This window comes from Schistocerca serialis, chromosome 2, assembly GCF_023864345.2.
Source record: "Schistocerca serialis cubense isolate TAMUIC-IGC-003099 chromosome 2, iqSchSeri2.2, whole genome shotgun sequence".
Taxonomy (NCBI): Eukaryota; Metazoa; Arthropoda; class Insecta; order Orthoptera; family Acrididae; genus Schistocerca; species Schistocerca serialis.
The window spans coordinates 124,743,529-124,768,651 of NC_064639.1; the positions used below are offsets into that span (position 1 = coordinate 124,743,529).

Here is a 25,123-nt window from a genome sequence, read left to right on the forward strand (position 1 = left end):
AGGCCGCCCCTTATCTTCTGTACAACTCATAGCAGCCCCATTTATGAATGATTTCATTTGCAAATGCATTTTTTCTTACTGTTCATTGTTAAAGGTCCCTTAGGTAATTTAAAAATCATACTGATTACGTAAAGAAATCCGGGTTGTTCTTTTCCAAGTAATAGAAGTCTTTGCGTATTCAAAAACTAGTCTCCTTCTGACAACGACCAGGAGCCGACCAGAAGACGGACGTCTTCGACCGCTTTCGTGTGTCCTGTGGCAAAGCTGTGCCAAACTGGGAACACGACATTCTAGTATGAAATACCGATCTAAATTGAAAGAATTGAAATATATTTAATAGTAATAATAATAATTTTTTTTTATCATACTAGATCTGGCGCCCGAACAGGGACCTGATAAAAAAATTTTAATATGTTCTGTTATTGTTTCATGACATCATCCGGTGGACATCGGGAAGCCGTAAAGGAAGTACTGAACGAAATCGAGGAAGTATAAAAAACAAAGAGAAAAATTCGAAAAATAACAGCAGTGCGCAAAACGACTGATGTAAGTACGGTTTTCATTACGCATAAAATCTCGCGTCTTGTATAATGTAACTGATTTCCGGAATTTCTTTCCTTACTGCTTCATTTTATCCTATCGCTGTTATTTCCTTGCAGAGTTGCTTATTTACGTAGTTAGAATTCATTTCTGATCATCTCTTCATGCAAAGTTTATTTGTTAGTATTATGAGCATCTTCATTGTTGCTACGGTTAAGAACACAAGATGGATGCCATAATAGCAGGATTCAGTGTCTAGTAGGTGTTTGTCACTTATTTTCAAAGTTAGGTGCCATCTTGTCTTCTACCCGGTATAGCTCTGCAATTGTCACCTACCGCGGTGTGACGTTTGACTATCAGCGCGCGCATCTGAGAGTTGACGATCGGCGTACCGCGAAATATTTCTTTGAGCAGTTACGTCACAAACTTGAAAATAAACATGGCAGATGACAAAGGAAAGCCGACAAACAGTCTGGATGACGGTGATGACACAGTTGTCAAGTCATACCCACTACGTTCGCGAACGGGAACAGGCAGACCCGATTCGCGAATGGAGAGAACGGTAGACGATGATGGTGTGCGTGACGTATCGTCACAGCAATCATCGTCACAGCAAGCGGGAGAAAATTTGATGGTTGAAATGATGAGAATTTTTTTTCAAGAAAGAGAACAGGAGAAACGGGAAAGGGAAGCTTATAAATTACAAAAACAACGAGATAGACAAGAAAGGGAACAAAAAGAAAGGGAAAAGGAACGGGAGACAGAGCGAAAATGGTTTGACCTGAATACCATGATTGGTACAATGAAAAATAGGTTAGATAATATTGATGCCAACTTAGAGGCAAGAATTAGGACAGTCACGGTGGAATATATTTCGGAATTAAGTACTAAAGTTAATGAACGGATAGAAGGTATTCTGCAGAAGGTAGATGCATGTGAGAGCACAGTAGGTAACGTGCACAAAGACATCAAAGTACAAATCGAAAGTTGCCAGGCAGTTACAACAGAAGTTTCAAAAAAGTCCGCTGAGGTCGGAGCTAAAGTAAACAAGCTTGCAGACAATGTCGTCACTCTGCAAGGCCAGGTCAATGACCTGACACAGGCGCTATCCGAAATAAACATTGAAAAGAGGGTGAATGATGCTGCAGCCAACGTACGTTCCACGATAGGAAAAGAATATGTAGAATGGGTCGAGACTAAGGAACAGTACATAGCAAACAAGGTTCAACACGACTTAAAAGAAGCCGTTAAGTCAGCCACAGTTGAAGTTTTAGCTGCTCCAGGTACATCAGGAGATACGATTCTCACTGAATTAGGAGAGATTCGTAGAGTTTTTCACCGAGATCTTCCCGAGTGGAAACGACACCTCACTGAGGAAATCGAGCAGTTGAAACGACAAGTCAATGATTTTCCTAATGACAATAGAAGTGAGCATTCACACTTGCTTTCTTCAGAACATGAATACAATAATAATCCCGTGTCTCGTGTAGAATTCTCTCCACTTGTACATGGACACAGTAGTAAGAATCCTTTAGTATGCAACCAGAATGATCAAGTAACTCTTGTCGAGCTCATGAAAGAAGAAAGCGTTCTCAAGCACCGCGTATTCCAGCCTTTTCTGCCAGAGAAACGCAACATCCACCCAATGGTTTTTCTGAAGTCATTTAATGGTGTTTTTCCTGAGAGCTGGGATGACAAGCAACGTATGCGCTTTATAGTAGGTTACATTCAAGGAGAGGGTTCTGTCTGGGGAACAGAAGTAATTGACAGATGTAATAATTACGCTGACTTCGAAAAGCAATTTCTGAACAAATTCTGGAGTTCAGGTATACAACAACGCCTTAGAAAGGAAGTATATAATGCTGAACCGTTTAACACGAGAAGTGCTGGTCTCCGTAGGTATTTCGAGAAATACCTGCGAAAAATACAATATTGGGACACGCCCATTTCCACGAAGGACGTAATTATGATCCTTAAGTCAAAGCTACCGGTATCAATCAGGGAGACGTTAGTAAATGTCAGTGACGACGACACGGAGGCTTTTCTGTCAGTACTTGACAACCTTGACATGATTCAAGAAGACGTTCGTGCTAGTGCGCGGAGTAATTATAATCTTGGCCCGCACATTACACAGCCGCACGGTGTAGGCGCAGACTCAGGTGTGTCATACCAACCCAACAACAGTAAAGGACACGACGTTCCGTGCGATAATAACAACTACTATCGCCGTAACGGGAAGCAGAAACATAAATTCCAGGATCAAAACAGGTACCACCCCATATACCAGACAACACAACAGCAATACGGTAATTCACCAGTTAATTACAATGATCGCTATAATAATAATTTCAATGGAAAAGGACGTTGGCTTAACTCCAACAGTCAGCAGCAGTATGGTAACCAGCCTACATTCCAGCACCGTTCTCAAGGGAGAAATCCTCCAGATCCTTCCAAGCAATACAAACAACAGTATGCTCCAAACTTTAGGAATAGTCCTCCGCCTTTTACCAACTATCAAAGTCACAATCATGAACCTCAAAATTCTTGCATCTATTATGCCCGAGCAAACCCGCCAACACACACCATCTCGACTGAAATTCCGGCAAATAGCTCGCAACTTAGGTGGAATACGGAAGCAAACCTCGTACCGAGCGTACCGCCCGGTACTTCAAAAGTAATTGTGAGCGAAATTCAATCTAATGAACATGCGGAAAACTAAAAGCAGCTTCTTTTTCTTGCCTCCTTGGGGAAGCTGCGGTACATGTTGGGGGCGATTTCATTAGGGGGCAAATCAACCTTATACGATATGACAATGACTCTGACTTACGAGATGACTTGCTGAAGGAGAATGACGTTTTGAATGGTGAGGATTTATGGGAAAACCAGGTTCAGGCATCCACTATGATTCATATTCATGATGTACCACTTGTCGCTATAATAGATACTGGTGCCAATATCAATGTTTTGTCTTTATGTGTATATAAGAAAGTGTGTTCTGTAGCAAAAGTTCTGTCATTGCCAGTACAAGGGTGTACCGTCTCCGGAGCTGTAGGCTCTCTAGTTCAAAAGGTGACGCTACAAATTCATGTACCAGTGAGATTTGCATCAGACACCATACCATGTACTTTTCTAGTTGTTAAAAATCTGTCAGTACCTTGCCTCCTAGGAATGGAGTTTCTACGTAAGAATCGTGTCATCATAGATTTGCATGAAGGTACATGTACTTTCAGATGCAGTGATAAGAGTATAGTGATTCGACTTATGAGGACCAAAGTTAAGTTGTCCAGCCAAGAACATAAAGTAAAGCTCCGCAAGCTCACATCGCGGCAACAATATTTAAATTATTTAAATGAGTCAGGAGATGCGGACGAAGACTTTGACTTATTACCGACACATGAAGAATTACTGACGAAGGTTAGTGAATCTGAAGGATTAGGTGACCGACAAAGAAAGGAACTATACGATCAGTTGGCACAATTTACCAAAGTGTTTTCTAAGAAACCGGGAATCATAGCCAACTATGTATTCGACATGAAGGTTAAGCCCCACAGCACCTACTGTAAAACCACCTATGCAGTTCCGCAATCCCGCAAGGAAGCAGTACGACAGGAAATCCGAAAAATGTTAAACTGGAAAATAATTGAGCCCTCTGACTCTCCATATTCGAGCCCATTATTGTCTATATTTAAACAGGACGGAAGCGTTAGGCTTGTTCTAGACGCTAGGAACATCAACAAAATTATTGTTCCTGTGTGTACCCGACCGGAAGCATTGGAGGAGCAACTGCAAAGGTTTTATGGTATCAAATTTCTAACCTCCATCGACCTTCGAAGTAGCTATTGGCAGGTGAAGTTGTCGCCTTCTTCAAGGAAGTACACGGCCTTTATCTTTGCGGGTCGGTCATATCAATTTCGTGTCGTACCCTTTGGCTTGAATATTAGTTCAGGTGTCTTTATTGCCGCACTTGACCATGTCTTAGGTCATGATTTACTGGACAAAATAACTGTCTACGTCGATGATATCTTAGTAGCCTCGACTTCATGGGAGGAACATCTTGACTTGATTCGGAAAATCTTCGTGAGGTTTGCTAACTTTGGCGTTACTGCCAATTTACAGAAATCAAAGTTTGTAAAAAAGGAAGTAAAATTCCTTGGTCATATTATCTCTTCTGAGGGAATCTCTCCCGATCCTAACAAACTGTCTGCAATAAGGAACTTCCCTGTGCCCTGCACCAAAAGACAATTAAAAGGGTTTCTAGGGTTAACGTCTTTCTTTCGTCGCTTTATACCAAATCAATCCATGAACAGTCCAGTGTTGCACAATCTATTAAAGAAAAACGTTCATTGGGTATGGACCTCTGAATGTCAGCAAGCCTTTGACAAAATCAAACAAGTTCTTCTGAATAGCAATATCCTCAGTCATCCGGATATGAACTCCGAATTCTGCATTTCTTGTGACGCCTCATTTCAAGGTTTGGGCGCTTGTTTGTTCCAGCTAAAGAAAACTAGAGATAAAGAAGAGATTAGGATAGTTAGTTTTGCCAGTCGTGTGCTGACGGAGTGCGAAAGATCGTATTCTGTTACAGAGTTAGAAGGATTGGCAGTTGTGTGGGCGTTCCGCCGTTTTAATTATTACGTTTATGGCCATCCGATCAAAGTGTATTCCGACCATCAAGCTCTTAGCTTTCTCCTTTCGTGTAAGCTCTATCATCCGAGGCTTACTCGCTGGTGCCTATTTCTACAGGAGTACAATTTCGAAATTGTTTACGTGAAAGGCAAGAACAACATCGTTGCAGATGCACTGTCACGCATGCCGGAAGGTATGCCGGAGCCTACGGAACTTGTAGAACAGATTTCCAATCACAAGATACTCCTTATGAAAGATCCCTTGAATCGTAGTTATTTTCTACGTCTTTGCCGACAGATGGGTACACTGCAAGAAAGTGACCGAAAATGGAAGAGAGTCAAACAGCTTCTACAAGACAACCCCAATCATCGTTTGTCGAAATTTTATAAATCACACAATGGTGTTTTATTTCATCGTACATCTATGTTGACGGAGCAATGGTGTGTTTGTATTCCTGAGGAGTACGTTGAATATCTCATATGGTACACTCACCTATCCTGGGGACATTATGGCTCCGAGAAGTGTAAAAGAAAGATCTCTGCCTATTGCTACGTACCCAATCTGCATAAGAGAATTCACAAACTGCTAAGCACTTGTGTAATCTGTCAGAAGGCAAAGCCCTTCAATCTTTCGAATGTCATACCATTGAATCCTATCTACACTGAGCGTCCTAACCAAATAGTCAGTCTCGACTATGCAGGTCCACTTCCTAGAGGAAGAGGAGGTGCTAAGTACCTTGCTGTTTTGCTAGACCTCTTCACTAAGCACGTGCGTTTATACGCGATGAGGTCTTCCAGTGCAAAATCTTTAATAAGACGAATAGAAAAGGATTATTTTCCTCGTTTTGGTAAGCCGGAAACCATGTTGTCTGATAATGCTTCAAACTTCGTTGGAAAAGAGTGGAGACAGTTTCTTGCCAATAATGGTATTAGACAGATTCTAATCTCAAGATTTAGACCGCAAAGTAACCCGACAGAACGAGTCTTCAAAGAATTTAATCGTTTTATTCGCACATATGTACCGAACCAGCAAACACGGTGGGTCGATTTCGTTACTCCATTTGAAGAGATTGTAAATAATCTTCCGCACACTTCGACCGGTTTCACACCTTCAGAATTAATCTCAAGGCAAAGGGAAAGCAATGAATGGACTGATCCCATTCCCAAGATAGAAGATCCAGAAGTCAACCTAGATAATAAGTTAAGACAAGCCCTGATCTCTCTCACAACTCATGCCAATTTAAGAAAAAAGGCATTTGACAAGCATGTCAATAAAGTTCTGTCGTATCGCCTGAACGAGCGTGTTCTTCTGAGGACACACTTCAAACCATCTCTCATCTTACGTAAAAATCGTAAGTGGCAACACTTATACGAAGGACCGTTTGTTATAGTCAGGAAGCCACATATTGGTTGTTACGTGTTGGCAGATCCAGTTAGTGGACGAATAAAAGGACTTTACCACCATTTAGACCTGAAGAAGTACCATGAAAAACATTAAAAAAAAATATCATTTATTATGTTAAGCTGCAACTTGAAACAAGAGTGTGATCTGTTTAGAAAGTAAGTGAATCAACAGCATGTACATGTATTCTGCAGGTGACGTAATCATTTGAGTGAAGTGGTCATGAAGTAATGATGGAGCTTGAAAGATATGAAGTGATTGAAGAAGGTACTCTACGTATTTGGAAAATAAGATTTGCTTTAGTTTTAAGGTAGTTTTAAGTCTCTTGAGCACGAGAAGACTGCAGTCGTTGGATTGAGTAAGGGATGTGCCAAAGTGCCACCTGCTGCTTTAGTTTTAAGTTATGGCAAATCTCCTTTTTACCAAGTAGTAAAGGTTTTCTTTAAATCCCTCATTCAGACCAGAATGTCCGTATATGTGAAGTATTAACCTAAGTTAAGCCTTCAAAGGATTGATATTTTAAGTCGCTAGAACCATGTACGATGCAAAACTGATACATTGTAATCTGTAGATTACACCGAGTATAAGCAGCAACATATAGTTAATGTACAAAGAAATGACTAATGGTACTCGCAACTGGAGAGCAACCTTAATTTATTTGTTACTATGAGTCAACCAGTTAAGAAATTTGCATTTATAATAAGAATTAGGTCCTGTATTGGAGAAACTTAGAGAGACTATTCCTATGTCACGAGTATTATACAGAAACCTTCGATATTAAGACACCTAGTTGAGGACTGAGATAATCTGCTTATATTCTTCTGCTATGTCCGCATGCCGTGATGTTGAGATATATTTGAAGATGCTTTGGAAACGGATTTGTGCGAAATTTTAATACTGAAGTCAAGTTATGCCACGTGGATGACATTAAAAACGGTGGAGCCGAAGAATGAATTTGCTCAACTGATTATTTCACCTATTATCTATCTTCGTATCTTTCATTTCCTTGCACTATCCTATTGTAGTTTTCTTCTTTAGCGTTCTTACCTTTCTACCCTACCTGGTAGGGGAAGAAATTTGGAAATTGGTTCAAAAGACTTGACGTGTGTATATTGTGTGTATTGACGATCGTGGCTCGTTGGTTAATGCGTATCTGCGGTTACTTATCGGAACGTGATGTAAATCTGATTTGCTGTGAGCAAAAGCATCCCAGGAAATAGGAATAATTTTCCCGATTTCTGCTAGATGAAGTTTTGAACGTGAACTGTTCGGCACGCCAAAGTGGGTATATTTACTGATTATTGATGTAACCGAATAAATGAAAAAAAAGGGGCTGTTATAGAACAATAAGAAAAGGAAAAGAATCAGATTTAAAATATATATAAAATCTAACGTGCTTCAGAAGCACCATTCAGAATAGCAAACACGTTTTTCGTTAGGTCTTGGACAGTAATTAAAAAAAAAAACTATGTATATTTTGTAAATGATCCTTTCATGATAAGTAATTTTAGCATTACCTGTGCTACTCTGTGGTATAGAGAGACCTATATGGACACGTATGGATTGCTGCGTGTGACTCTGTGACAAAATGATGGACACGTGTGTAAAATAGTAATTTGACACATGTATGGGCACGAGAAACTAGTTATCTCTTGTGTGAATCAGAACTGTAATAAACTTATGGACACGAGTGATGTGCCGCGTGTGAAGTAGCATTACAAGTATTCTCACGTTGCAACGACGATACAGTGACTATCAGTCAAAGGATAGACAAGCTATTGTACTTACTGCAATAGGAGACAGTAGTCATTTTCATCGATGACTGTTCTTCGTCGCTGGTGCAGTCAATTTACCGTCCAGGTTGACCATGTCGCCTTGACGAGCTGCTCCAGTACCCACGATTCAACAAAATGCACAAGTTAAAAGAAAGGTTGGCAGCCACAGAACTATCTGCCTCGTGCAGGACGCGGACTGCCAACGCTGTTAAACCGCCAGTTCGTTACCACGTGACTGTGAAGCACTGTGGCAACATTCAATGACTGCTCGCCGGCCCGTACTCAACAATAAGCATTCCTCTCCATAACGGGCGCAAGCGTGCTCCAGATTTGAGATGAAAATGGACATAAAAATAATAAAACGTTGATAAACTACGCACGATTTTACTATATTTACATTTAAAGGACACTAATGATGACTTTTCCTTAACTATAAAAATTGCTACGGCAATATTGCTAAATACATTGCTTAAGAAAGACCTGTACCAGATGAAACGTGTTTTGCTAATATTTGCTAACGAAAGAACATAAAACCTAGACACAAAATATGAATAATATATAATGTATATGTACATAGTCTATGTAGTAATTTTTATTGTCTTAAATTCTTACTCTATATTCCCTTAGATTAAGATGCTAGTTAATGAGCAAGTCCTAATACAGATTTTTTTTCTGTATTTTCATGTGCTGAAACATGAATTGGAATGAGATTAAGACAGCCACCAAACTGACTCATTCGTCATTGAACCAGTCATCAACTTTCCTGATTCCCGACATGACCCGGTGGATCGTCGAGTCAAGAAATATCACTTCCCCTTCACATAGTGAAATTCCCAGTGTTTTTCCACCAGAATGTGAAAAGGTGATCCCCAGTTTTAGTGCAGTGAAAAGTGACAGGTGATGAAAGAATTCCCCTGTGAAAATCACCCGAGTTCATGGGAAATACTCCCAACTACAAAGTGAAGAGTGACGTCGCTACGAGAAAGACTGATAAAAGTTTTATGTTCTGTTCACAATTGGCGGAAATGCACCAATACTGTAATAGATTTTTTTTCTTATTGTCAATATTTATGTATTTTGTATCTGTATGTGTATTTAATTTGTACTTGTATCTATGTTAGTATTTCAATGTTTCAATTGACTGAATGAGAGTAATTCTTGAGAACCTATGTTAAATCCTTGAACACTTATGATGACATCATGCCACAACCAAGTTTGTTAATGATCAAGCAACTGTGAGTAGCTTTGACGACTTAGTATGAAACGCATATAATTCTATGTGCCTTATGTTATGTCTGTTTTGCTCCCTACAAGGAGACATCCTTAAATACTTCATTCACTAAGTACGTGAATCCAATAATATTACGACTGCGCGTGAGTCGTAACGATCTTTCAGACTCATTACTCCTCACGCGGGAAGCGATGTAATATTATTGGTATTTCCGTACTACGAAAGCTTTGAGTATTCTTTGAAAGACATTTGTTTTGTATAATTTACGTAACTGTAAAGATGCGCATCTAGCGCGGACGCTAATACATCGATTGCGCAGTCAAAGAAACATTTTAACAGAAGCTGAACTGTCGTTCCGCTTCGATCTAAATAAAAGATGACGGTAGAAAACGTTTGTAGATCTTCAGATTTTAATGTACTTCTGCTTGTGGTGTGAAAGCGTAAAGGAGGTCGACTTTAAGCTAAAAGAGTGAGCGGTCTTGCCAGCGTGCAGACAACATTATTAATTAATAACATTCAAGTAATTTATGTTCGAAATTGTAACTCGGCAAGCTATTGTTATCGGGGGTGTTGGACAGTGCAAGAATTGTCTTCAACGAAGGAGAAAAGTGACTGTAATTTGTGACAAAAAACGCGAACATGGGAAACAGCACAGGACAGGCTGAAATCTGATCGCACCATACTGTTAGAAAAGTAATTATGTAAGTTGTATTGTTTATAAATAAGCCCTAATTTGCTAGTGAGAATTGTTTGAATATATTTAGTGTTTACCAGACTTCTTATTCTGTTTTTTTTTCTTTATACTTTTTTTATCTCCATGCCATATTATTTTTATGAATGTCAAACAGCTTTTACTACAGCAGAGAATACTGCGGCATCCTGGTCGTGTACAGAAGGCCGCCCCTTATCTTCTGTACAACTCATAGCAGCCCCATTTATGAATGATTTCATTTGCAAATGCATTTTTTCTTACTGTTCATTGTTAAAGGTCCCTTAGGTAATTTAAAAATCATACTGATTACGTAAAGAAATCCGGGTTGTTCTTTTCCAAGTAATAGAAGTCTTTGCGTATTCAAAAACTAGTCTCCTTCTGACAACGACCAGGAGCCGACCAGAAGACGGACGTCTTCGACCGCTTTCGTGTGTCCTGTGGCAAAGCTGTGCCAAACTGGGAACACGACATTCTAGTATGAAATACCGATCTAAATTGAAAGAATTGAAATATATTTAATAGTAATAATAATAATTTTTTTTTATCATACTAGACACTCCATGTCGCGCATGAAACAACTTGATTAATTCAGGATTGGAAATCGGAGTAAGTAGATAAGATCAACCCCACAGAATTTATCTTTCACGTAGATTATTTATTGTATCTAAGTATTTGGTTGGACGTCCTACACTACACATATCTCGTACCTTACTAGAAATATTTAAGTAAGAATTACGTGAGAATGTAACAGAGCACAATTTAACTACATTTATTTCTTTTATTTATTTATTTATTGTTCCGTGGGACCAAATTAAGGAGAAGTCTCCATGGTCATGGAACGAGACAACACATGAAATTATAACACGATAGTAGAAACAGATAAAAAGAACTATAAGAAATATATTCAGGCGACAAGTCGTAAGTTTAAATAAAGAAAATCAACAATGTAATACTGGAATGTGCTTAATTTTTCAGCTCTTCCAGGAGCTCCTCAACAGAATTGAAGGAGTGAGCCATGAGGAAACTCTTCAGTTTAGACTTAAAAGTGTTTGGACTACTGCTAAGATTTTTGAGTTCTTGTGGTAGCTTGTTGAAAATGGATGCAGCATAATACTGCACTCCTTTCTGCACAAGAGTCAAGGAAGTGCATTCCACATGTAGATTTGATTTCTGCCTAGTATTAACTGAGTGAAAGCTGCTAATTTTTGGGATAAGCTAATATTGCTAACAACAAACGACATTAAAGAAAATATATACTGTGAGGGTAATGTGAGAATTCCCAGACTATTGAATAGGGGTCGACAAGAGATTCTCGAACTTACACCAAATATAGCTCAAACAGCCCGTTTTTGAACCAAAAATACCCGTTTTGAATCAGAAGAATTATCCCAAAAAATAACACCATACGACATAAGCGTATGAAAATATGCGAAGTAGACTACTTCTCGTGTTGAACTGTCACTTATTTCAGATACTGTTCTAACGGTAAATAAAGCAGCACTTTGTTTCTGAAAAAGATCCTGAACATGGGCTTTCCACAACAGCTTACTATCCATCCGAACGCCTAGGAACTTGAACTGTTCTGTCTCGCTTATAACTCGCTTATAATATGCCCATTCTGTCTGATCAAAATATCGGTTCTTGTTGAATTGTGAGTTAGAAATTGTAAAAGCTGAGTCTTACTGTGATGTAGCATCAAATGATTTTCCACAAGCCACGAACTTATTTTTGAATCACCTGTAATACTAGAAATCACATGATTTATATAAATAGGAAACAGCAGTGGCCCCAGCACCGAACCTTGGGGAACACCCCACTTAACAGTGCCGCATTGGGACTGAACACCACTACCACTCTCAATATTGCGGAGAATTACCTTCTGCTTTCTGTTCTTAAAGTAAGAGGCGAACCAATTGTAGGCTACTACCCTTACTCCATAATGGTCCAACTTCTGCGGTAATATTTTGTGGTCAACACAGTCAAAAGCCTTCGTTACATCAAAGAAAACACCTAGCGTACGCAACCTTTTATTTAATCCGTCCGAAACCTCACAGAGAAAAGAGAATATTGCATTTCCAGTTGTTGAACCATTTCTAAAACCAGACTGTACATTTGACAACAAATTATGTGAATTTAAATGCTCCAGTAACCTTATATATACAACCTTTCCGATAACTGTAGCAAACACCGGTGGCGTAGCATTAGGTCTAAAATTGTCAACATTATCCCTGTCTCCCTTTTTATAAAGTGGCTTCACTGCCGATTACTTTAATCGTCAGGAAACTGACCACTCCTAAAGGAAAAGTTACAGATATGGCTAAATACTGGGCTAACATACATAGAACAATACTTCAGTATTCTGCTAGATACCCCGTCATATCCATGAGAGTTCTAGGTCTTTAGTGATTTAATTATTAACCCAATCTCCCTCTTGTCAGTATCATGGAGGAGCATTTCAGGTAATAGTCTCGGAACACTTTTTTCTAAGAGCGCTATATGATTCCCTGTTGGGACTAGGTTTCTATTTAGTTCACCTGCTATATTCAGAAAGTGATTATTAAATACTGTACATATATGCGACTTATCAGTAACACGGCCATTCCCACTACGCACTGATTCTATATCCTCGACCTGTGTCTGCAGACCAGCCACTTCCTTTACGACTGACCATATGGTTTTAATTTTATCCCGAGACTTAGCTATTCTATCTGCATACCACATACTTTTTGCCTTCCTAATAATATTTTTAAGCACCTTACAATACTGTTTGTAATGGGCTGCTCCATTTAGATTTTGACTGTTTCTAACGTTTTGATATAATTGCCACTTTGTCCTAAAGGATATTCTTATCCCTCTAGTCAGCCACCCAGGCTGCCTATTTGTGCTAGTACCCTGTTTTGAACGTTCTAACGGAAAGCAACTTTGAAAGAGCACGAGAAAAGTCTTGAGGAAAGCATTATATTTGTCGTCTACTGTATCAGCACTATAAACATCTTGCCACTCTTGTTCCTTGATAAGGTTTACAAAGGTCTCTACAGCAACTGGATCAGCTTTCCTAAACAGTTGATAACTATATTTAACATGTGTTGCAGCACAAAAATCTTTTAGAGTTAAAATTTGTGCATCATGATCTGAAAGGCCATTAACCGTTTGCTAACGGAATGCCCTTCTAGCAATGAGGAATGAACAAAAATGTTGTCTATGGTTGTTCTACTGTTCCCTTGCACTCTCGTTGGAAATAATACGGTTTGCATAAGATTATATGAATTAAGGAGGTCTACCAGTATCCCTTTCCTTGCACAATCACTGATTCAATTAATATTGAAGTCACCACATATAACTAACTTTTTGTACTTCCTATAAAGTGAACCAAGAACCTCCTCTAGCTTTAGAAAAAATGTTGTGAAATCGGAGTCTGGGATCTATAAATAACAACAGTTAGAAGTTTAGCTCCACTAAATTTAACCATACCTCCACAACATTCAAACACCTTTTCAGTGTGGTACTTTGAAACATCAATTGACTCAAGTGGGATGCCGTTTTTCACATACATGGCTACTCCCCCACACTGCAAAGAGCTCCTAGAAAAGCTGCCAGCCAACCTGTATCCTGGTAGAGGAAGCCTCTGAATTATCTGCTTATTTAGAAGTGTTCAGATACACCAGTAATTTCAGAGTCAACATCTATAAGCAGTTTACTAACTTTATCTCGAATACCTTGTATATTTTGATGAAATATACTAATTCCCTCATTACTCGGATACCTAAGCTTTGTCGAAAGTGGTTCCTTTGTTAGGGAGACTTCCCTTAAGCAGGAATACCTATCAGCTGACTTCAATCTAAAAAAGGTGCAGTCCTAACACCCACTACTACCGGAATTTTGAGGTGCAGGCCATGTCTTGTGAAACCCGTCCTGATGATAGACTCCACCGACACCACTCAAATGTGACCCATGCCTTCTGTAATTAGCGCATCCCCAAGTCACATGTTATTACGCCTGACGGCTGTATTACGATGAGGCCGATCGTGACGCTGAAACAGTCCCATGAAATGCACATTCGTGTTGCCAGTCTGAGTGGCTATCTTTTCCAGGTCACCATCAATGTCATACTCCCCATACATATCAATACTGTTACCAGCCCCACCCACAATCACTACCTGATCCTCTTTAGTAAAATCCCTACATAACCCCCCTATGTTAACTCACCTGAGCCTGGTGACCTGGCACTCACTCCCCAACACTTCCTGCAACTGCTGGCCTACACCTCTGCCATGAGAACTACCTAACAATAGAACCTTCTTCTTTCTCTTCGACTTTGCAACTGTCCTAGCCACCGTACAGCAAGAAGAAACACAGTAAACTGGGGTGGGAGACAACGATACTATAATCTCTTTTGCATTCATACCACAAAAATATCTGAGATTCGTATTACGATTCTACGCATGCACTTTTCTGGACAGAGGTTTAACCAATGCACGAGGTTGTGAGATAATTATTCAACATACAAACTGCGTCTGCTGCTTGCAAACGGCCGAAATAGACCACGTGGTGCATTCCGAATCAAACTGTTGTGCTGCTTTGCAGAAAGCGCACGAAAGAACAGACGTCCTTGCAGAAATTATAGCTGATTAAACAAGCAAACTGTTAAAATAATGCCTATTGCGGTGCCGTGGTGGACCAGAAGGATAACTGATTACCAAACACGTGCCACAAAATCGACACACAAAGACCAAAACAACTTCCACAAGATATAAGACTAAAAATCATTAAAAATCATACTCGCTTCGAGGCAGTATTACACTCACGTACGGTTGAAGTGATGCTTTGAAGTGATGCTAACCAGCTTTTCCTAATCAGATTTACCGTTTGAAATTCTACTTCATCGTTGTTCAAAATGAACAAAGTAACTTCCACACTTTAACTCAAACACCCAAAAATCGCCTATTTAAAGCAATATAATTATGGCACATTCGGAAAAATAACTCGCTTCACACGCTTCAGTTAAGCTGAAGTTCTTAAGTACTTCAACAGTTAAACATAACGAAGTCCTAACTCAACCTGCTTCCTATCACCTGAAAGCCCCCTTAAGAGCTACGATCCGTACTCACCAAGCATTCACCGAAGAGTGCCGCTTTCTCTTTCGAGATTACCTGGCTCCCTATGCAGCGGAAGCTACCAGAGAGGTAGCCCTACATCACCAACCACACACAGAAACAGCCTTCGACACAGCCTTCGACTAAAATGGGTAAACATCTCTGTTCAGGTATTGGAAACCTAAGTTGGTCATCCTGTGCTCTCCTTCGAACGAGAAGCAACATGTCTGCTCCCAGCAGACGATGACCAACTCAGCGTTTCCCACAAAACAAAACCGAAACCCAACATTAAAACACACATATAATATTCGATAGGCCTTATTTGGGTGTTCAGTCTTTCTGGAAGAGTTCTTGAATTGAGCTAAAATCAGGTAGTAAAGTGAATAGGTTGTACCGAAATCGACAAGCGTCTTATGAAACGACTTCACAGAGACGTTTCTACTGAACTATTTAAAATTTCAGTATGGGAGCGGTCCGCCCATAACTTTGCAAATTAACATTCCTAGCAAAAAATAAGGAGCAATGTACAAAGTTCATTTAAAAGAATAATTATATAACAATTCAGACAATATTTTAAAAATCGAGATCTGCCTTTACTGGGGACTCTTAGGAGCTAATAGACACTTTAATTAGGATACTCACCAAATGACAAATAGCCAGTAAAACTGTGCACCCACGCGAAGGGCTCCTCAAGATGAAGGCATGGGTCACATTTGAGTGGTGTCGGTGGAGTCTATCAGCAGGACGGGTTTCACAAGACATGGCCTGCACCTCAAAATTCCGGTGGTAGTGGGTGTTAGAGCTGCACCTTTTTTAGATTGAAGTCAGCTGATAGGTATTCCTGTTTAAGGGAAGTCTCTCTAACAAAGGAACCACTTTCGACAAAGCTTAGGTATCCGAGTAATGAGGGAATTAGTATATTTCATCAAAATATACAAGGTATTAGAGATAAAGTTAGTGAACTGCTTATAGATGTTGACTCTGAAATTATTGGTATATCTGAACACTTCTAAATAAGCAGATAATTCGGAGGCTTCCTCTACCAGGATACAGGTTAGTTGGCATCCATCACCTAATCAACATCTTTTCGTGGTTTGGCTCTTCCTAGGCCCTTGTCAGCGATAACGCTCTGGCTTTTGTCTCCAGGCAGTTTAGACAGTTGTTGTTGTTATGGTCTTCAGTCTAGAGACTGGTTTGACGCAGCTCTCTACGCTACTCTATCCTGTGTAAGCTTCTTCATCTCCCAGTGCCTACTGCAACCTACATCCTTCTGAATCTGCTTAGTGTATGCATCTCTTGCTCTCCCTCTACGATTGTTAGCCTCCACGCCGCCCTCCAATACTAAATTGGTGATCCCTTGATGCCTCAAAACACGTCCTATCAACCGGTCCCTTCTTCTAGTGAAGTTGTGCCACATAGTCCTCTTCTCTCCAGTGCTATTGAGTACCACCTCATTACATACGTAATCTACCCATCTAATCTTCAGCATTCTTCTGTAGCGCCACATTTCTAAAACTACTATTCTCTCCTTGTCCAAACTATTTATCGTTCATGTTTCACTTCCATACAAGGCTACACTCCATACAAATACTTTCAGAAATGTCTTCCTGACACTTAAATCTACACTCGATGTTAACAAATTTTTCGTCTTCACAAACGCTTTCATTGCCATTGCCAGTCTACATTTTATATCCTCTCCGCTTTCACCATCATCAGCTATTTTGCTCCCCTAATAGCAAAATTGATTTACTACTTTAAGTGTCTCATTTCCTAATCCAATTCCCACAGCATCACCCGACTTAATTCGACTACATTCCATTATCCTCGTTTTGCTTTCGTTGATGTTCATCTTATATCCTCCTTTCAAGACACTGTCCATTCCGTTCAACTGCTCTTCCAAGTTCCTTGCTGTTCTGACAGAAGTACATGTCATCGGCAAACCTCAAAGTTTTTATTTCTTTTCCATGGATATTAATTCCTACTCCAAATTTTTCTTTTATTTCCTTTACTGCTTCATCAATATACATATTGAATAACATCGGGGATAGGCTACAACCTCGTCTCACTTCCTTCCCAACCACTGCTTCCCTTTCACGCCCCTCGACTCTTATAACTGGCATCTGGCTTCTGCACAAATTGTAAATAGACTTTAGCTCCCTGTATTTTACCCCTGCCACCTTCAGAATTTGAAAGAGAGTATTGCAGTCAACATTGTCAAAAGTTTTCTCTAAGTATACAAATGCTAGAAACGTAGGTTTACCTTTCCTTAATCTATCTTCTAAGATAAGTCGTATGGTCAGTATTGCGTCATTTCTACGGAATCCGATCTGATCTTCCCCGAGGTCGGCTTCTGCCAGTTTTTCCATTCGTCTATAAGGAATTCGCGATTGTATTTTGCAGCCGCGATTTATTAAACTGATAGTTCGGTAATTTTCACATCTGTCAACACCTGCTTTCTTTGTGGTTGGAATTATTATATTCTTCTTGAAGTCTGAGGGTATTTCTCGTGTCTCATACATCTTGCTCACCAGATGGTAGAGTTTTGTCAGGGCTTGCTCTCCCAAGGCTATCAATAGTTCTAATGGAATGTTGTCTACTCCTGGGGCCCTCTTTCGACTTCGGTATTTCAGTGCTCTGTCAAACTCTTCACACAGTATCAGATCTCCCATTTCATCTACATCTTCATCCTCTCCCATTTCCATAATATTGTCCCCAAATACATAGCCCTTGCATAGACCCTCTATATACTCCTTCCACCTTTCTGCTTTCCCTTCTTTGCTTAGAACTGGGTTTCCATCTGAGCTCTCGATATTCATACAAGTGGTTATTTTTTCCCCAAAGGTCTCTTTAGTTTTCCTGTTGGCAGTATCTATCTTACCTCTAGTGATATATGCCTCTACATACTTACATTTGTCCTTTAGCCATCGCTGCTTAGCCAATTTGCACTTCCTGATTTTTTGAGACGTTTATATTCCTTTTTGCCTGCTTCATTTACCGCATTTTTATATGTTCTCCTTTCATTTGTTAAATTCAGTATCTGTTCTGTTACTCAAGGATTTCTACTAGCCCTCGTCTTTTTACCTACTTGATCCTGTGGTGCCTTCACTATTTCATCTCTCAAAGCTACCCTATCTTCTTCTACTGTATTTATTTCCCCCACTCTTGTCAATCGTTCCCTAATGGTCTCCCTGAAACTCTCTACAACCTCTGGTTCTGTCAGTTTATCCAGGTCCCATCTCCTTAAATTCCCACCTTTTTGCAGTTTCTTCCATTTTAATCTACAGTTCATAACCATTAGATTGTGGTCAGAGTCCACATCTGCTCCAGGAAATGTCTTACAATTTACAACCTGGTTCCTAAATCTCTGAGTTACCATTATATAATCTATCTGAAACCTTCCAGTATGTACAGGCCTCTGCCATGTGTACAACCTTTTTTCATCATTCTTGAACCAAGTGTTAGCTATGATTAATTCTACCAGGCGGCTTCCTCTTTCATTCTTTACCCCCATTCCATATTCACCTACTACTTTTGTGACGTCCCCTCTCCACTTTCTGTTGTCGCTGTTGATGTTGAGCCGCTACTGCTACAGCTCGGTCGGTGGAATGGAGACGCAACGCGCAGTGATGGTTGTCCCCGTCGGATAACGTGGAACAGCACCTGAAAATATCTAAAGGAAATTGTTCCTCGCGTAATGTATGAAAGTCCGTTTGCGAGTCCGCACAGTCTTCTGCTGATTTTAATTGTCTGTTATGGTTATATGATTATTTGCTACGCCCGGTTAGTTAGTTATTGCAGTACTGAGTGAATCATTCATCACCGGCGTCGTTTCACACCACTGAAGGGAGGAAAAATTCATTTGCGGTTCAGTATCAGTAGTTGTTGTTACGTTGCTAGGCAGAACTGTTCACTACGGCACGACGTAAATCCAGAGATAATCTACAATGCTATCTTGCTTTCATGCGTAGTGATATTATTTCGGCAAAACACTCCTTTCAATGCTCAATGTTCATCAAGTCACTCTTTCAGTTAAAATGTTCACCGTTAATTAATTTTGATCATCAACTATCACACCACTTCAGTTAATGATGGAGCCAACACGTGAGATTTCCATTACTGACGAACAATTTTATTGTTCCTTCTTAGCACTTAGTTTATAATCGTCACACCACACGCACACAGATGGATCAGATCAATTACGATTCTTTTCAGTTCGGTGATCGTGACAATTACAACTTTTACAATCAGCATATTTGTATTATCTTCGTGTGGTCGTATTAATGTTTCGTACTCCAGGCTAATCAGGATTTGCAGTCTTTGATACTATGTCCATTTTCGTTGTAACTGTTCACTTTGACGAAGGTTGAGTGCAACAATAATATATCTAATAATTAAAGTTCATTAACTCATCGTACACTATCAGAATATCACTTCAGTTCAAGTTCTCAAGTCAGAATAACTGAGAACAAAGTCCGCGCATCTCTATTACACAATATTGCTTTTTTTTCTAAAAGAAACAATCTCGTAGCGTTCCGTTTGTAGTACTATAGCAAACGGTGCTCTCTCTCGACATGATAGCAAGCAAGCTAGCAAGCGACTAACTTTTCCATGATCGAGCATTGTAGACGCATTGAATTTCCTTTTCGCCGCGTTTGCAACTCTCTTTGACAATAAATGTTATTTCTGACCAACATATTACTTTGGACTTAACTTTCGTCGTACTGATTCGCAGTTATTACTAAGATGTATGATAGCTAATTAAAAATAACTTTTCTTTCTTTCTAGCTTTATATCATGATATACTCAGTAATTATCGAAACTGGTGTTCATCAAAGCTTTAAGGTGTTATATTATTGTCACAGTTGTCGTACCTGTCAGGATAACACTGTTCCCTACTTTAAATTATCATGACATTCTAATTTGGATTTTCAGGCTTCTTAAGGTGTTACAGTTTTCTTCTCTGACTTTTCCTACTATCGAATTCCAGTCACCCATGACTATTAAATTTTCGTCTCCCTTCACTACCTGAATAATTTATTTTACCTTATTATACATTTCATCAATCTCTTCGTCATCTGGGGAGCTAGCTGGCATATAAATTTGTACTACTGTGGTAGGCGTGAGCTTCGTATCTATCTCGGCCACAATAATGCGTTCACTACGCTGTTTGTAGTAGCTTACTCGCACTCCTATTTTGTAATCATTATTAGACCTACTCCGGCACTACCCCTATTTGATTTTGTATTTATAGCCCAGTATTCACCTGACCGGAAGTTTTGTTCCTCCTGCCACCGAACTTCACTAATTCCCACTATATATAACTTCAACCTATTAATTTCCCATTTTAAATTTTCTAACCTACCTGCCCGATTAAGGGGTCTGACATTCCACGTTCCGATCGGAGAACGTCAGTTTTCTTTTTCCTGATAAGGACGTCCTCCTGAGTAGCCCCCGCCCGGAGATCGCAATGGGGGACTATTTTACCTCCGGAATATTTTTCACAAGAGGACGCCATCATCATTTAACCATACAGTGAAGCTGGATGCCCTCGGGAAAAATTACAGCTGTAGTTTCTTCTTGCTTTCAGTCGTTCGCAGTACCAGCACAGTAAGGCCATTTTGGTTAGTGTTACAAGGCCAGATCAGTCAATCATCCAGACTGTTGCCTCTGCAACTACTGAAAAGGCTGTGCCCCTCTTCAGGAACCACACGTTTGTCTGGCCTCTCTACAGATACCCCTCCGTTGTGGTTGCACCTACGGTACGGCCATCTGTATCTTTGAGGCACGCAAGTCTCCCCACCAGCGGCAAGATCCATGGTTCATGGGGGGAAGGCATGACTAGGGCCCCCTATTTATCCAGTCTTAGGCAGGAAGTGCGCATGCGTGGAGGCGCCAAATTCGATGGCCAATAGCGACGATATCAGCCGATAGCTGGTTTTTTTTACTCTGATTGAAAGACGATTTCTTTAAAAAATATTCATTGGATTTAAATAAACACGACATGGAAGAGGATGAGGTACTGATAAGGGAATATGCAAAGACCCAATTCTTCAGTTTGAAAATTGTATTCAAAATAAAGTTTCTCCTTCACAAAATCTAATGTGGAACATTTAACATTAACTTTCGAAATGTGGTGCTACAGAAGAATGGGTAGATCACATAACTAATGAGGAGGTATTGAATAGAATTGGGGAGAAGAGGAGTTTGTGGCACAACTTTACAAGAGGATGGATCGGTTGGTAGGACGTGTTCTGAGGCGTCAAGGTATCACCAATTTAGCTTTGGAGGGCGGCGTGGAGGGTAAAAATCGTAGAGGGAGACCAAGAGATGAATACACTAAGCAGATTCAGAAGGATGTAGGTTGCAGTAGGTACTGGGAGATGAAGAAGCTTGCACAGGATAGAGTAGCGTGGAGAGCTGCATCAAACCAGTCTCAGGACTGAAGACCACAACAACAACAACAAACGTTTTACAACAGACCACGTCACTCTATCGCTAATAGTCTTTAAGTTATAAGTTTTTCAGATGATTGCGGACACATTGTATACTTCCGGCACTGGTTGCACTCAGAACCGCGATGGGTGCAAAAAGAAGTCCACAATATCAACTCGACGTGCACCTGCCAACACCCGAGAGGGCAACTGCGGAGGCCATCCTTATGAAACAATAGCGCCAACACTCCCAAAGCTCTGGGTGTAAACATGTCTTGTGTAAACAGTCCCACTTATCTTGGGCTAGCTTTATCCGAGTAATATCTTTCTCAAACATTTTTTTTTTTTAATTTCTCTTCCATTCTTGGTTGTCTGCAGCGATGTGCTGGATATTTCAGTGTACAGAAGCGTTCTGTCTTTTGAAAGGTTTTATACACGATAGCGTTCAGTGATGGTTACTGTCGAAATCTGCTTTGCAACTAAACTAGACTGTAAATACATATATTTTCTATACGCAGTCCACAGTCCTCTTCACTATTCGTAAATGTGGCGCTTGTCAGTGAAGTGTTGGTAAAATAAATTTACAAGTGCGAAGTCCTATATTCTTTAACGAAATTTGTGAGTGAGCCAAATCCCAGCATTTTTCGACAAGTGAAAATTACGAAACAAAGAGGGTCATTCTAAAAGGAAAGGACGTTCTGAGCCAAAGCCCAGCATTTTTCGACAAGTGAAAATTCCGAAACAAAGAGGGTCATTCTAAAAGGAAAGGACGTTCTGACCTGAAAAGCCTCGCATTTCGTCCTATCCCCTCCCCTCCCCCCCTCGTGTATAACAGTGGCGTCAGGATCACAGTAACAGGTGCCAGGAACGGTCGTCCGCTGTTTATTTGTACGATCCTAACATTTGTTACCAAATTTACGATCCGGCATAGTGTAAGGTTCGTGGAGTAATACTGTTTCTGAATGCAAAAAGAAGTCCACAATATCGAAATGCTTAGGCAGGTAACAGAAGTTTATAGAAACATGATGAAAGAAGCCTCAGTTCGAAAATGTTGTCTCATGTTTAATGGACGACGAACGACTACTCATGATGTGGAACGATCAGGCTGACTCTTAGTTGCGAGTGATGAACTCAAAAGTAGAACTGATGAAAAAATTCAACACCATTGGCGTTTCACTGCCTGATGGATTGAGCTTGTGCGTTCCTGCAATTTCACTACCAGTTCTATATGAAATTTGTAGAATTGCGACAAGTGGTTTCCTTTTGACAAACGAACGTCACAACAGCGAATTGGAGCTGCAGTTGGATTTCTCACTCTGTACGACAAGGATGGCTAGGAAGTTTTGAGTCATATTGTTGACGAGATCTAGGTTTCGCATGAAAGTTTAGAAACTGTGCGCCAATCAACCGACTGACGCCATTGACTATCCCCAACAAAAGAAGAAAAAGCCAAACACATTCTGAGCATGAAACAGGTTATGGCCAGAATGTTTTGGGATCGAAAGGGCGTTCTGCTCATTGTCATTATGCCTGGAAGAGAGACAATGAATAACGACTGCGCCGCTCCGTTCGAAAGAAAATAATGGTTCAAATGGCTTGAGGTCATCAGTAGCCTAGAACTTAGAACCACTTAAACCTAACTAACCTAAGGATATCACACACAACCATGCCCGAGGCAGGATTCGAACCTGCGACCGTAGCTGTTGCTCGGTTCCAGACTGTAGCGCCTAGAACCGCAAGGCCACTCCGGCCGGCCAGACGAGTGTAACCTTTACGTTTGCGTGGTAGAGTAATGGTGGTGTACGCGTACGTGGAGAGCTTGTTTGCGCAGCAATCGACGACACATTGTAACTGAGGCGGAATAAGGGGAAACAGCCCGCATTCACCGAGACAGATGGAAAACCGCCTAAAAACCATCAGCCGGGCGGATTCGTGCCGGGGACCAGGCGCTCCTTCCCGCCCAGAATCATCACACATTTCTAGCCGGCATTCTGTCGCGTTGGCAAAGAATCTGCTTGGCGACTTAAGTGGAAAGTTTATCCTGACTTTGTCCATCTTTCCTCAAAATTGAAGGATTTTTTGGGCGGAAAGCACTATGGGAATGACAACAGTCTAAAAGAGGACGGTACTGACTGGCATACGAACGTGGCAGAGCTGAGTATGTGGAAGGCTTATGGAGTACCAAGACAAAAATTTAAATTTGAAAGGGAATTACGTAGATTGTTTGACAGTTGCTAAGGAACAACTAACACTTGCATATGGAACAACTGCCAACTGCTAGGGAACAACTGGCAAGTGCTATGGAACACCCAACTTATGATAGTAAAAGGAGATCTAGAGGACTGGAGTTGTTCACAGCAGCGAAGCCTGTGCGCGAATACCAGTACGTATTCGACATTTCATGACGTACGATGTTTGTCTAAGTTTGTTGTGGAACCTATTAGTGCGACATTCCGTTTGCTGCGGCAACACGTGTGCAAGACATCATTTGAGTGTTTGCGATCGTGGACGAGTAGTCTGGTGAGTTACTACTACAGCCACAGTAATGGATGTGTCCAAAAGTGTCATCTCACGATTAGAAAAGATCGTTGAAGATGGAAATGCTATGCGAAATTCATGCCGTCGCTCGTAGATGGGCCACCCCATCCTAGGCATATCACAGCAGACCTTGCAACCGTCATCAGTGGTGGCGAGAAAGAGTTCGTTGGTGTACGGAACATGCTGGTTGGGGTCAGCAAAAGTGATCCAGTGTGATGTTCTTCCGACGAACCGCGCTTCGCTGTGACAAGTGATTCTGATCACCAGTTAGCGTGGAGAGAGTGGGGAGTACGCTTCATACCACAGAATGTTCATGAACGCCGTTGCTATTACCTAGGCGTTATGGTGTGGGCAGGCACTAGGCGCAAATGGCCAAATACCGCTGCTTGTCTTTGGGTGAGGTACCGTTACAGCACAGCGATATTACAGGGAGGTTATTCTGGATTCTGTCCGTCTGTTTATGGGTGCGCTTGGTCTCAGTTTTCTATTTGTGGAGACAATGCCTGCCTACAAAGGACCGCTAAGATGTGGAACACACTGGTAAGTGAAGACTGAACGTGAGGAATGGCATGCGTGCTCCATGAACCTAAACCTATAGACTATAGAGCATGCCTATGATTCTCGACAGACGTGTTTCTCAACAAATACCCCCTCCCCGAACAGCTCCTCATCAGATTGGTAGGAAATCCGCAGAAAACCTAAATCTGGTTGGCCATATGTATATTTGAACTGCTGTCTGCCGGGATGCATGTCTTAACCACTGCTCTGCCATGCTG

At 40.7% G+C, this 25,123-nt stretch overlaps 1 protein-coding gene across 2 annotated transcripts in view; it reads left to right on the top strand.

The window, feature by feature from the left end:
• The window catches only part of LOC126455460 (dehydrogenase/reductase SDR family member 11-like), a 270,480-nt gene that overhangs the window by 183,703 nt on the left and 61,654 nt on the right, over positions 1-25,123 (top strand). The gene's annotated exons all lie outside the window — the stretch shown is intronic.